Here is a 12530-nt window from a genome sequence, read left to right as displayed (position 1 = left end):
GCCGGGAAGTTAATTAACCTCTCTGTGCCTTCTCTATGGGGGTAGAAACGTTTCTACTTCACAGGGTTGTTGTAAGGATAAAATGAGTTGATCTGGAAAGTTTTTTCTCGGACAGGCCCTGGATCCTGTTAAGTCTACAAGAAATATTGTTAATACATTTTAAAATAAAATTTTACTTTGGTAGTATATTTCAAAGGAATACAAATTGTGAAAGTTCTTTCAATTTGTATATGCTTCAGAAAATGTCAAATATGCATGCTAGAGAATATCATTTTTATGGGTAAGATAGTGGCCACCTTGGTACTTTGTGAATAGTGGGGATAAGACACATATATAAATACTTAGGACAATGACAAATGTTAAAGAGTGGCAGAGTTGCATGGGAGAGTATTTATAACTAGAAGTGGGGGCAATCAAGGAAGTCTTCGTGGAGGAAGTGGCATTTGCACAGGACCTGGAAAAATAGGGTAGAGGAGATGGGATCTGACTGGCTATCTGACAGGGCGTTTTTCTGGATGAGAGATGTTCTCCTGCATTCAGTTAATTCTAAGCAGCCATTTATAGAGTACCTGCTACATATATGCCGGGGAATGCTGTTAGACATCCTATTATGAACAGGAAGGCCACCCACAACACAGAATCATCCAGTCCAAAATGGCAGTGATGCTACATCAGAGAAGCACTCATGAAGCCACACTGGAAGAATCCATTTGAGGCAAAGGGAATTGTGTTGGTTGGTGACCTTTGCCCTGACCCTGCTGCACGGACAGTGAGGCCCTTCCTCACACACTCAGAATGCAGTTATACACTTAGAGAGCTGCAGCCTTATCAACCAGTGTGCTTAGCGTGTTCCGGCATAGAAGGGTGCCTGCTCCAACTCCCAACAAAGCTGGTATCCCTGCCCTATCTTTTGAGTCAAGGAAACAGACTCAGCATAGCAGAACAGAAAATACTAAGGTCTCCCAGAAATTTGTCCTTCTCCAGGTCCTGGGAGGTGGTAAAAGAGAATTGGGCACACCAGGTTAGAGATGATTTTCATGTTTAAGTCATAAACATGACTTAAGCTCCCACCCCAGCTAGTGCTTTCTGCTTTACACAGAAAGCAGTGTGATTTCTCTTTACAAAGCAGTGATTTAATGTTTTGCACAAATACTATATACTTTATAAAATGTTAGGAGATTTGAAAAAATACACTCAAAAGAGAGCAAGAAATCACCCCTTGGAATAACCACAGTAAACCTGTAGTGAGCATTCTTCCAGACAACGCAGTAGGTGTATTTATTTGGTCTGTAGAACAAGGATGCAAGATGAAACTAACCTCATTCTTTTTTAAATACACAAGTCTACCCAACTAGAACATGAATTACATGAGAGGAAGCAGCTTGCCTTTGTTCCCTGATATGTCCCCAGAGCCAGATAAGGGTCTGGCGTAGAAAAGGTCCTCAATAAATATTTGTTGAATAAATTATTACTATGCAAATATTATCCATGGCACAATCTTTTTTTTTTTAAGGTTTACATTGTCTTATTTGTGTGGCTGCATCAGCTCTCAGTTGCAGTACACTGAATCTTTGTTACGTCTCGTGGGAGCTTTTCCTGGGGGCACACCAACTTTCTAGGTCGTGGTGGCCAGGCTCCGGACTGCACAGGCTCAGTACTTGTGGCACAAGGACTTAGTTGCCCTGTAGCATGTGGGAGCTTAGTTCCCTGATCAGGGATTGAGCCCACGTCCCCTACTTCCCACGGTAGATTCTCAACCACTTTACCACAGGGCAAGTCCCACAACCAGTTTTTATATTTGATACATTGTATTTCATGGAGAGTTAAGTGTGTTTTTTCATGGAGTTTTAACTGCCTCCCCTTCACTTGCGTTGTCTGCTTTGACTGTATTCGTCCCTTCCTCAGCTTCCCCAGCATTGTGTGAAATCCCTGGAACATTCTGTCTCCCAGAAACCCCTCTCAGGGAGGTTCCTCCCTCCTGCTTCAACCTGGAATGATTCTCTTTAGGCTTAAGGGGCTGGGGCACACAATTCCATCCTGAAATTCCCCATCTGAATTCCATGCCTTCCTTTCTCTGGGGTTATTTCCTTGTTTGGATAGAGAACAAGCTCCAGAAACATCCTAAGAAAGTGTTGGGAGAGGGAAAGCATCCCTAGGTTTTCCTGGGGAAAGGGAGCTGACCTTTGGCTGTCCGTGAAACTCAGCCCAGGCCCCCTCTTCACCATTCTGTCTGCTCCCTTCCTGGTCCTTCCACTCGCCATGCCCTTCTGTCCCTCAGGCCTTTGCACTTGCTCTTCTTTCTGAATGCTCTTCCTCAGGCTCATCGCAGGGGTACCCTTCTCATCCTTCAGTCCTCAGTCTACATGTTCCCTTCTTAAAAAGCCCTTCTCAGACCACTCTACCCAACAGAGACCTTTCCCTCTACCCCGTCTCTCTCTGTCACCTCCCTCCATTGACTTCCTTTGTAGAATGTATTCTAACTGGCGAGTACATTGTCAGTCTGGGTCTTGCTGGCTGATTGGATGTCGCCCACCTTAGAATATCAGCTCCATGTCTCTCCTGTTCACTACTGTATCCCCCATGCTGGATATGGGGCCAGGTAAATAGCAGACACTTAGTAACTGTTTGCCAAATGGATGGATGAACACTGCTGCTCTGTGACCTGTTGGATAAGCTTTCTGTAGAATGAGGATGACAGTGGTAGCCACCACATAATGTGTGGTAAGAGATGAAGTAAGGAATACATTTAAAGAAATGGTTATCTGCACATAGTAAGACTCAACAATTATTCTTTTCTTTCTTTGTTTCTGAGTTCTAGGCTTAACTCTGACCCTGCTTGGGCAAACTTGAGCTAATCACAGAACCTCTTGGGCTGTCAGAGTTTGTTGAGTGCCTACACACTGTTCTAGTGCTGGAAATATGGTGATAAGCAAAATATAAATCCCTGCTCTCCTGGGACTTACATTCCAAGATGTCTGATGGTCTAAACACTTTCTCTGATATCCTGTGTCACTTAGGAACTGGAATTACCTGGCTAGGTTTTGCCTGGAGGAGGGGATGAGGACTGGCTTTCCCTGATGGTTTGGCAGATCTCCTCCAACTGGGCATGTTTGAAAGTGAATTTGCTAGCTACAGCACAGGATCTGCAGTTATCCCCTCTGAGAGCACAACAGAACTGGAGGAGTTGGCTGACTTCCAGCAGAGCCTTCTGCCCAGAGGGCCTTGAGAGGGGCTGGGGGGAGGGGAGAGGCACAGGTGGAAAAAACATCCAGGGGCCCCACCTTCCTGGGGACAGCGTTTCTTCTGATTTGCAGACCTATCTCTGTCCTTCCAAAAATGAGTGCTGTCCCAGTTCACACAGGTGATAAAAACTGATATCTCCACATTCTCACTCATTCTTGCTGGGCCTTTGGTTTCAGCTCAGTGCCCTGATCCAGAGCCTAACACTTAACTTCTGGCTAGGAGGTGACTTCAGCTCTGGGGAAAAGCAAGCCCATTGTGTTTGCTTGGATCGATTGATAAGAGAAATTACTGAGGATGTTCTTCTTTGACATTTGCCAGGGGCAAAGATTCATGTAAGTAGGGTGTGTGGGTGGATGTGAAATAGCAGTTTGTCCCAGGAGACTGATTATGGGGCCAGAATCCTAATCCCAGGTCTGGAATGCAATCTAATACGTGACTTTGTATATTATGTAGATTGAGTTCATAAGATACTCAGCAAATATATCAATCAGTAATTCTAAAGTGTTTTTGACAATAAACACAAAACATGGGAATTATTTAAGTAATATGGTAAATAGTGAAACTTCCAGTGGACAGAACAAAAGAGGTTGGATCTATTTGCTGAGGAAGAGTCCCTACAGGATCCCTCGGGGACAAGTGTGATAGTGTTTGGTCCTTGATCTGACAGATGTGGAAAGCCTCAGGCAGAGGACTCTCACTCTACAAAAAATTCCTAAGGGAGTCTGGTTGAGAGGATGAGAGGAGAGAAGCATAGAATAGATCTGAAATATCACTCTGAGACAGTTGTTCTTGTTGAATTTGTGTTAGGGCTTCCCAAGCAGCTCAATGGGTAAAGAATCTGCCTGCAATGCAGGAGGCACAGGAGATGGAGGTTCGATCCCTGGGTCAGGAGGATCCCCTGCAGAGGGGCAACCTACTTCAGTATTCTTGCCTGGAGAATCCCATGGACAGAGCTACATCCCTGGCAGGCTACAGTTACAGGGTCACAGAGTCGGACACAACTGAGCGATTGAGCATGCATGCAACAACAGCCCTTAAAGGCTACTCCTAATATAGTAGAAACATGTAAACTGTGGACTTAGATACGTTTTCAAAGAATAATTTAAAAAAAAAGCTAAAGTCATAATTCTCATACAAATATATGCTGAGTATCTGTTAAAGATTAATTAGAGAGGTGGGGTCCTAATGCAATATAACTGATGTCTTTATAAGAAGAGAAAGGAATACCAGGGGTACATACACACAGAGAAAAGACCATGTGAGGTGGCAAGAGGACTGTCGTCTACAAGGCATGGAGGAAACCACCCCACTGGCACCGTGATCTTGGACTTCTGGCCTCTAGAACTGTGAGAAAATAAATTTCTGTCATTTAAGTACCCAGTGTATGGTCTGTTATGGCAGTCCTAGAGAAATATAAGAGAGAACATGCAGGAAGGCAAAGCTGGTTTCAAAGAGGATGAAAGAGATGATCAGTGACCATGAGAGTACCAGGGCCCAGCAGCTGATCTGGGTGCCTCCCCTCACAACTGCAGGCAGGGCAGAGGAGTGGGCTGTCTTTTCTTTTTCTTTTTTTTTTTATAATTTTACTTATTTTTGGCTGTGCTGGGTCTTCGTTGCTATGGGGGGCTACTCTCTAGTTGCGGTGCACGGGCTTCTCACTGCGGCGGTTTCTCTTGTGGGGCACAGGCTCTCGGGCATGTAGGCTTCAGTAGTTGTATCTCCTGGGCTCTAAAGCACAGGCTCAGTAGTTTTGCTGCACAGGCTTAGTTGCTCTGCAGCACATGCGATCCTCCTGGATCAGGGATCAAACCCGTATCTCCCGCATCTGCAGATGGATTCTTTACCGCTGAGCCACCAGGGAGGCCCCAGGAGTGGGTAGTCTTGACAAGACTTAGCTGGAGAGGGGCGGGGAGCAGCTGGCTACCTACCCTTCTTTACCCTTGGCCATCACGATATTGCCCTCTGTTTGCCCTCTAACCCGATGCTGTTGTCAACCCCTCACTGCTTTCTGTGAGGACTTCGGCTCTGCTGTACTCCTCTCTCTCCTCTGCCTTTTCAGTCAAGAGTACATAGCTCAGTTGGTAAAGATTTTGTCTGCAATGCAGGAGACCCCGGTTCAATTCCTGGGTTGGGAAGATCCCCTGGAGAAGGGAAAGGCTACCCACTCCAGTATTCGTGGGTTTCCCTTGTGACTCAGCTGGTAAAGATTCTGCCTGCAATGTGGGAGACCTGGGTTCGATCCCTGGGTTGGGAAGATCCCCTGGAGAAGGGAAAGGCTACCCACTCCAGTAATCTGGCCTGGAGAGTTCCATGGACTGTATAGTCCATGGGGTTGCAAAGAGTCGGACACAATTGAGTGACTTTCACTTTCACTAGAGTAGGGGGTAGGAATTCCATATGGACCTGTAACTGGCATCTTTGTTGCTGGCCTTCCATTGGTTTTCAGAGGTGAGGTGGTTGATCAACTGAATTGAACGTATGTGTGTGTATTGGTGTGTTTTTTTTTTAATTTTTAAAAATTTTTATTGGAGTCTAGTTAATTTATAGTGTTGTGTTTCTGGCATATAGCAAAGTAAATCAGTTATACATATATCCACTCTTTTTTAGATTATTTTCCCATTTAGGCCATTAAGGAGTATTAAGTAGAGTTCCCTGTGTTATATAGTTGGTCTTATTAGTTATCTATTTTATATATAGTGGCATATACATGTCAATCCCAGTCTTCCAGTCCCACACGCATATGTATGTATTGTTAACATATTTTAATACTTTGGTAGGAGTTGAGGGGAAAGGGGCTTTTATGGTCCCAGGCCTGAAGGAAGAGACAGAGGATTACCTAGGAAGCCATTCTAAGATTAGCCCAAATCCCTCCGTGGGACGCTGTTTGCTCACTCACTCAGTCATGTCTGACTCTTTGCAACCCCGTGGACTGTAGCCCACCAGGCTTTTCTGTCCATGGCATTCTCCAGGCAAGAGTACTGGAGTGGGTTGCCATTTCCTTCTACAGGACACCTTAGGACTCTGTTGTCCAGCACAGGGAGCTCGGAGCCCTGGGACTGGGGTTACAATGGGGTTTCTTTTTTCTTTTTCAAGCTGCTAAATGCTTGGTAATATTTTTTTGGTGGGGGAGGGGATAGTGCTTCAGAACTGGTTCATCCTGAAGTGTCCCATCCGTGGGGACAACTGCTCCCCAGTACCTGAGTATAAAGCACCAGCAGGGGCAGCCTGGGCCTGAGGCTCTCTTTGGAGTGAAATGAAACAGCCTCTCTAGGAAAGGAGAATTGAGTCAGAGCGTTTGGGTGGTGCCTTTCCTCCAGGCCCTTCAGCTCCATCTTTCATTCCGCAATGCTTGGCTGCCTGGGTGAAAGCCATACAAACTATTAATAATGTAAACAGGCTGTTAATTATAGGAAGTATTGTGAATTATGAGTGAAGCACCCTGTGTGGACTGTGACTTATCCGTAAGGTTATATGCTGCACAGGTCTGTAGGGAGGCCCTGGAAGATGAGGTGTGCAGGTCAAGGGCACAGTGACCAGTCCTTGATCCATGGCACCATTTGCTGACCCCAGGCAAGAAGACCCTTAATCTTCCTGGATTTCATTTTCCTCACAAGTAAAATGGTAAGAATCATGTACTAGAATGTTTTTTTAAGGAGTGAGAGTGGGGAGAAGGAAATAGCCACCCACTCCAGTATTCTTGCCTGGGAAATCCTAAGGACAGAAGAGCCTGGTGGGCGGCAGTCCATGGCTCGCAAAGAGTTGGACGTGACTTCGTTACTAAACGGCAGCAGCAGTTGCTTTACAGTGTTGTGTTAGTTTCTGCTGTATACCAAAGTGAATTGGCTAGATATATATATATATATCTCCCCTCTTTTTTGGATTTTCTTCCAAGTTGGGTCACCACAGAGCACTGAGTAGAGTTCCCGTATTACACAGTAGGTTCTCATTAGTTATCTATTTTATACATATCTATAGTGTATATGTGTCAATCCGAACCTCCCGATTCCTTCCACCTTGCCCTTCCCCTTTTGCTATCCATACATTTGTTCTCTACATCTGTGTCTCTACCTCTGCTTTGCAAATAAAATCATCTATACCATAAAAAATAAAAAAAAGTGAAAATCCACATGAGCAGTGATTTTCTAGCAGGGGATTCAGGCTCATTTCTTGTAAAAACGGTGCAGCTGGGTGGCCCACTATACACCATTGAATGAAGCCCCACTATTCACCATTGAATGTATGCCAGCACTGTTCTAGGGGCTGATGATACAACAGCGAGCAAAACAAGCAGAAGTCTCTATCATCTTGTATTCTATTGTGTTGAGACTGATGATAAGCGAGATAAGGTAATGATGTGTTAGTTGGTGATAGGTGGTATGGAGAAAAATAAAGCAAGGAAGAAGGAGGGGAAATGTAGTGGCCAGGCCCAAAAGCCCCGCAAGAATCCCCTCAGGCATTCATACTCTTGTGTGGTTCCCTCCACAGTGTACCGCATTGTCCAGGGATTAGTCTGTGTGACCAATAGGATATGGTAAAGGTGATGGAATGTCATGTCTGAGATTAGGTTTTAGAAGATGGTAGCTTCCTTCTTGGGCTTGCTTTCTGGTCTCTCCCTCTAGGGGAAGCTGGTTGCCATACTGTGGGGATAGTCAGGCAGCCTATGATGAGGTCCACATGTAAGGAGCTGAGGTACCCCGTCAGAAGCTGGTGAGGAAAGGGGCTTGCCAACAGACTGCAACCTCATGAGAGACTCTGAACCAGAGCTTGGAGGAAGCCTTGTCTTCAGTGTTCTGGAGTTGAGGATGTATTTTCTGCATGGCTACCATCACTAGGGCCTGTGCTAAGTGCTTTGTTAGCACTTATAATTATCACACCTAATTCTCCTAACAGCCTTATGTGGTATGCTATTATTACATCCATTTTACAGATCAAGGCTCAGAGGCTAATTCATTAGTGCACAAATCCTTCAGCTAAGACATGTCTGAGCTGGGACTCACACTTGGGCCTCTAAGCTGCCATGATATCCCTCCCCTCCTTTGCTCTTTTCAGACAAGGCTTGTGATGTAACACTGATGCACTTTCCCCTCCCTTGTCCTCCAAGTCATTCCTAAATATTGACATTTATTGAGCTCTGTGATCCCCAGGCCATACTTGTCCCTCTATTTCACCTCTGGAATATAAAAGGCAGCTCCAATATTCACAAGGATGATAGTCTATCCCACTCCAGGTTCATGGTTCTGGAATCTTGTAAGAACATTTAACTGGAGATGTACCCTCTTGACAAAGTTTAAGTACATGATGGTGGTGGTTTAGTCGCTAAGTTGTGTCCGACTCTTGGGACTCCATGGACTGTAGTCTGCAAGGTTCCTCTGTCCCTGGGATTTTCTAGGCAAGAATACTGGAGTGGGTTGCCATTTCCTTCTCCAGAGGATTTTCCTAACCCAGGGATCAAACCCGGGTCTCCTCAAGTACAGGCATATTCTTTACCAACTGAGGTACCAGGGAAGTGCAGGATACAATATTGTTAATTACAATCACAGCAGGTCTCTAGAACTTATTTATCTTGCTTAGCTGGCACTATATACCTGTTGAATAGTGACTCCCCACTTCCACCTTACAGGTCAGGTTTGTCTCTAGCCTCCTTTGTCCCCTACAAAGGATACAAACTTCTTGTTTTGTGTTGTTTAATTTCTAAGTCGTGTCCAATTGTTTTGCGACCCTGTGGACTGTAGCCCACCAGGCTCTTCTGTCCGTGGATTTCCCAAGCAAGAACACTAGAGTGGGTTGCCATTTCCTTCTCCAGAGGGTCTTCCCAACCCAGGGATCAAACCAAATCTCTTGCATTGACAGGCAGATTCTTTTACTGCTGAACCACCAGGGAAGCCCACAAACTTCCAGCATTGCCTTAATTCTGGAACTCGATCTCTGGTGCCATTGGTTGCCTCTTATTTCTTACTGTTTTTATGTAGTTTTCTTTTGTATGAGATGTAACTAATTATTAAGATAACGAGAGGTGGGATCTCTCACGTCTCAGGTCTTTGATCCACAGGTTATGGGGCATATTGGTCTTCCTGTTGGGAAAACAGATTTCAATCTAGGACACATACCCAAATGCCGTTAAGAGCCAGGCAGTCACTGGAAACGAGCAGCAGGCCCCGTGGAGCGCACAGCCCACTTGGACTGCCTTTCTATTTCCTGTTTCGCTGGAGACACAAAGATAAGCGCTATTTCACGTCTTTCAACACTGATGTGAAAGTCCCACAATACAAGCAGGATGATAAGCAGCAACAGTCATGGGCTCTGTGCCTTGGTGATAGTGGGGTGGGCCAGGGAGGGCTGTGGAATGCTGAGAAAATGCTTGCAAGAGGTATGGCTGCAACTCAGAACTACGGAATAGTGTCCCATGGAGTGCAGGTCTACTGTGCACAGATATTCCAACAGACGACAGCAGTCTGGGTGATTTGGGTGTATGAAATTGACTATCTTTCTTGTGTTTTGAAGTATTGCTGATTTACAATATTGTGTTGTTAGTTTCAGGTGTACAGCAAAGTGATTCAATTATATATGTAGTTTTTCAGATTGTTTTCCATTATACGTTATTACGAGATATTGAATATGGTTCCCTGTGCTATACAGTAAATCCTTGTTGTTTATGTATAGTAGTGTGTATCTGTTAATCCCATACTCCTAATGTATCCCCACTGCCCTTTCTCCTTTGGTAATCACAGGTTTGTTTTCTATGAAAATTGACTGATCTTTTATTATTGAAAAATAATTAAAAAATACTTTTCAGGCCGGTATAGTGCAAGTCAAACAAAACATCTGTGGGCTCATTTGGGGTCTTAAACCTTGGCTGTACATTAGGATCATGTGGGGAGCCTTTAAAAGTGCTGATACCAAATCACACTCTTGAGTCAATTAAGTCAGCCTCTTGGGAGGCAGGATGAGTCATCAGTATTTTTTAAAATGTCCCAGGTGATTTCAAAGTGCAGTTAAGACAGAGCTACCAGGCCTGATGACCATCGGTCTGTGACCTCTGGTTTCTAAGGGCCTGTTTCAGCAGGAGCTGTGGGTTCTTTACTCTACCCGGGCTTTTTCTGATGTTAATTGGCAGGGATGCCAGGTCACCAGGTGTCAGGTACCCTGGGTGAGGCCTCCAAAGGAAGGCATCAAGTGCTCTCCCTGTCTGTTTCTCTTGAGGTCTCCAACTCTGTCATGAAATGTGGGTTTTCATGGTGATGGCAGTTCCTGAGAAACTCACATGTTGTTTCACCTTAAATGGTAGCAAAGGCTTGTTTCATGGCGCACACTATCTGATTTAGCATCTTGTCCTGGATACAAGGGCTTCCCTGGTGGCTCAGACAGTAAAGAATCTACCTGCAACTGAGATCCAGGTTCAATTCCTGGTTTGGGAAGGTCCCCTGGAGAAGGGAATGGCAACCCACTCCACTCAGTATTCTTGCCTGGAGAATTCCATGGACAGAGGAGCCTGTGGGCTACAGCCCATGGAGTCACAAAGAGTCAAATATGACTGAGTGTCTAACACATGCACACACACACATCTAGATAGAATTGCTTTCTTTTTGTTTGCTCTTTTTCTTTTGGCCACACTGTGTAGCATGTGGGATCTTAGTTCCCAGACCAGGGATCCAACTGCCTCCTGAACTGGAAGGCAGCATCTTAACTCCTGGACTACTGGAGAAGTCTCACGGGTGCAATTTCTTATTCAGTCACCTGGCCACACTGTCTCTATGTTATATGTTAATGACTAGACTTCATGTACCTTCCGTCACCTTGCAACTATGTGACAATGCCCTTTGGGTAGGTATACACACAAAATCATCTTCAAGGTCTTAAGACTGACTACAGCAGGTCTCCCCAGGTACCATGGCCTGATGGTGGTGTTAACCACGGTGGGCAAATAGCAGTGTCTGATATTCCTTCCCCATTCTCGGGTGGTGGTAGTTCTCACAGTCACATCCTTGACTCTGTTGTCTCATCTCTCTTGGATCACACACTTTGGCTTGCACTCTCATACCTCTTAAATCTGTGCCAGCAATTCTTAGTCTTTGCTGAGTTCCAAGCCCTTATTTTCAACAGTCTATTAGACGGTTTCACCTGAATGTCTTTTAGGAACCGTGGACTCAAGGTGATCGATCCTGAATTTATTATTATTTTCAATAAATGTGTTACTCTTTCTCTCTCCATTTGCTTTTTTCTAAAGGAATTTACTGAAAGGACACACAAGAGAAGACCTGATAAACCAGAACTAAGGAGAGGAGCCCAGGACACTTGTGGATTCAGAGCCTCAGATACACATGGACAGCCTTTCAAGAAGCTGCCTTTGGATGACTCATTCACAGCCACCTCCAGTACACATGTGTTTCTGCTCAGATTCAGATTCCTGAGCAAGATGAACTGATTGGTGTTTCTTTGGTCATGTGACACCCCTGACTTTAACCCCTGTGGTTGAAAACCCACCAGAATCAGACAAAACAGGCTGGGTGCTGTTACTAGAAGGGGAAGAACTTCCAAGGAGCAGAAAAAGGATTTTATAAAAATCGTCCTCATCTTATTGATTTAAACATTATGCAGGTAGCAAGTAAGCAAATGCATTTGTGAAAAACCAAATAATGAAGAGTATAGAATAATACCTTACGTCTTACCTTACTCTCACCCCCAGAGGTAAGTACTATCAATTTATGGTGTCTCTTTATAGATTTTTTTGGTACATTTAGCGATTGTAAATTTATCTGTAAACTTACATGTATGTACACAATAATATAACTATTTTAAAATGAATATGATGTACTGCTGCTGCTAAGTCACTTCAGTCGTGTCCGACTCTGTGTGACCCCGTAGACGGAAGCCCACCAGGCTCCCCTGTCCCTGGGATTCTCCAGGCAAGAGTACTGGAATGGGTTGCCATTTTCTGCTCCAATGTATGAAAGTGAAAAGTCAAAGTGAAGTCGCTCAGTCGTGCCTGACCCTCAGCAACCCCATGGACTGCAGCCTTCCAGGCTCCTCCATCCATGGGATTCTCCAGGCAAGAGTTCTGGAGTGGGGTGCCATTGCCTTCTCTGATATGATGTACTGCCTTCACTTAATTTACAGACCTTTACCATTTTAAAACTTACAGCTCTAATATCTATTTTAACAAGTAATTCATGGTTAACGTTAATTTAAACAGTTCAGAAGTTAATAAAATGAAAAGTAAAAATTTCCTTTCTTCGAATCCACATTTTCATAAATTCCTAGTGCTATTCCCCAGAAGTTACCACTGGCAA

General features: G+C 44.6%; 1 long non-coding RNA gene across 8 annotated transcripts in view; it reads left to right on the top strand.

Annotated features, from left to right (window-relative positions):
* The window catches only part of LOC147366993 (uncharacterized), a 93647-nt gene that overhangs the window by 858 nt on the left and 80259 nt on the right, over positions 1–12530 (top strand). For all 8 annotated transcript variants that reach the window (XR_015169682.1, XR_015169686.1, XR_015169681.1 and 5 more), the window contains exon 2: positions 11468–11928. This is a non-coding gene — a long non-coding RNA (uncharacterized LOC147366993). The remainder of the gene's footprint in view (positions 1–11467; positions 11929–12530) is intronic.

The sequence above is a fragment of the Bos grunniens genome, chromosome 8, assembly GCF_055505025.1.
Source record: "Bos grunniens cultivar Pamir isolate PY7600 chromosome 8, Bosgru_T2T1.0, whole genome shotgun sequence".
Taxonomy (NCBI): Eukaryota; Metazoa; Chordata; class Mammalia; order Artiodactyla; family Bovidae; genus Bos; species Bos grunniens.
The sequence above is the reverse complement of the archived record's forward strand: the minus strand, read 5'-3'. Positions and strand labels throughout refer to the sequence as shown.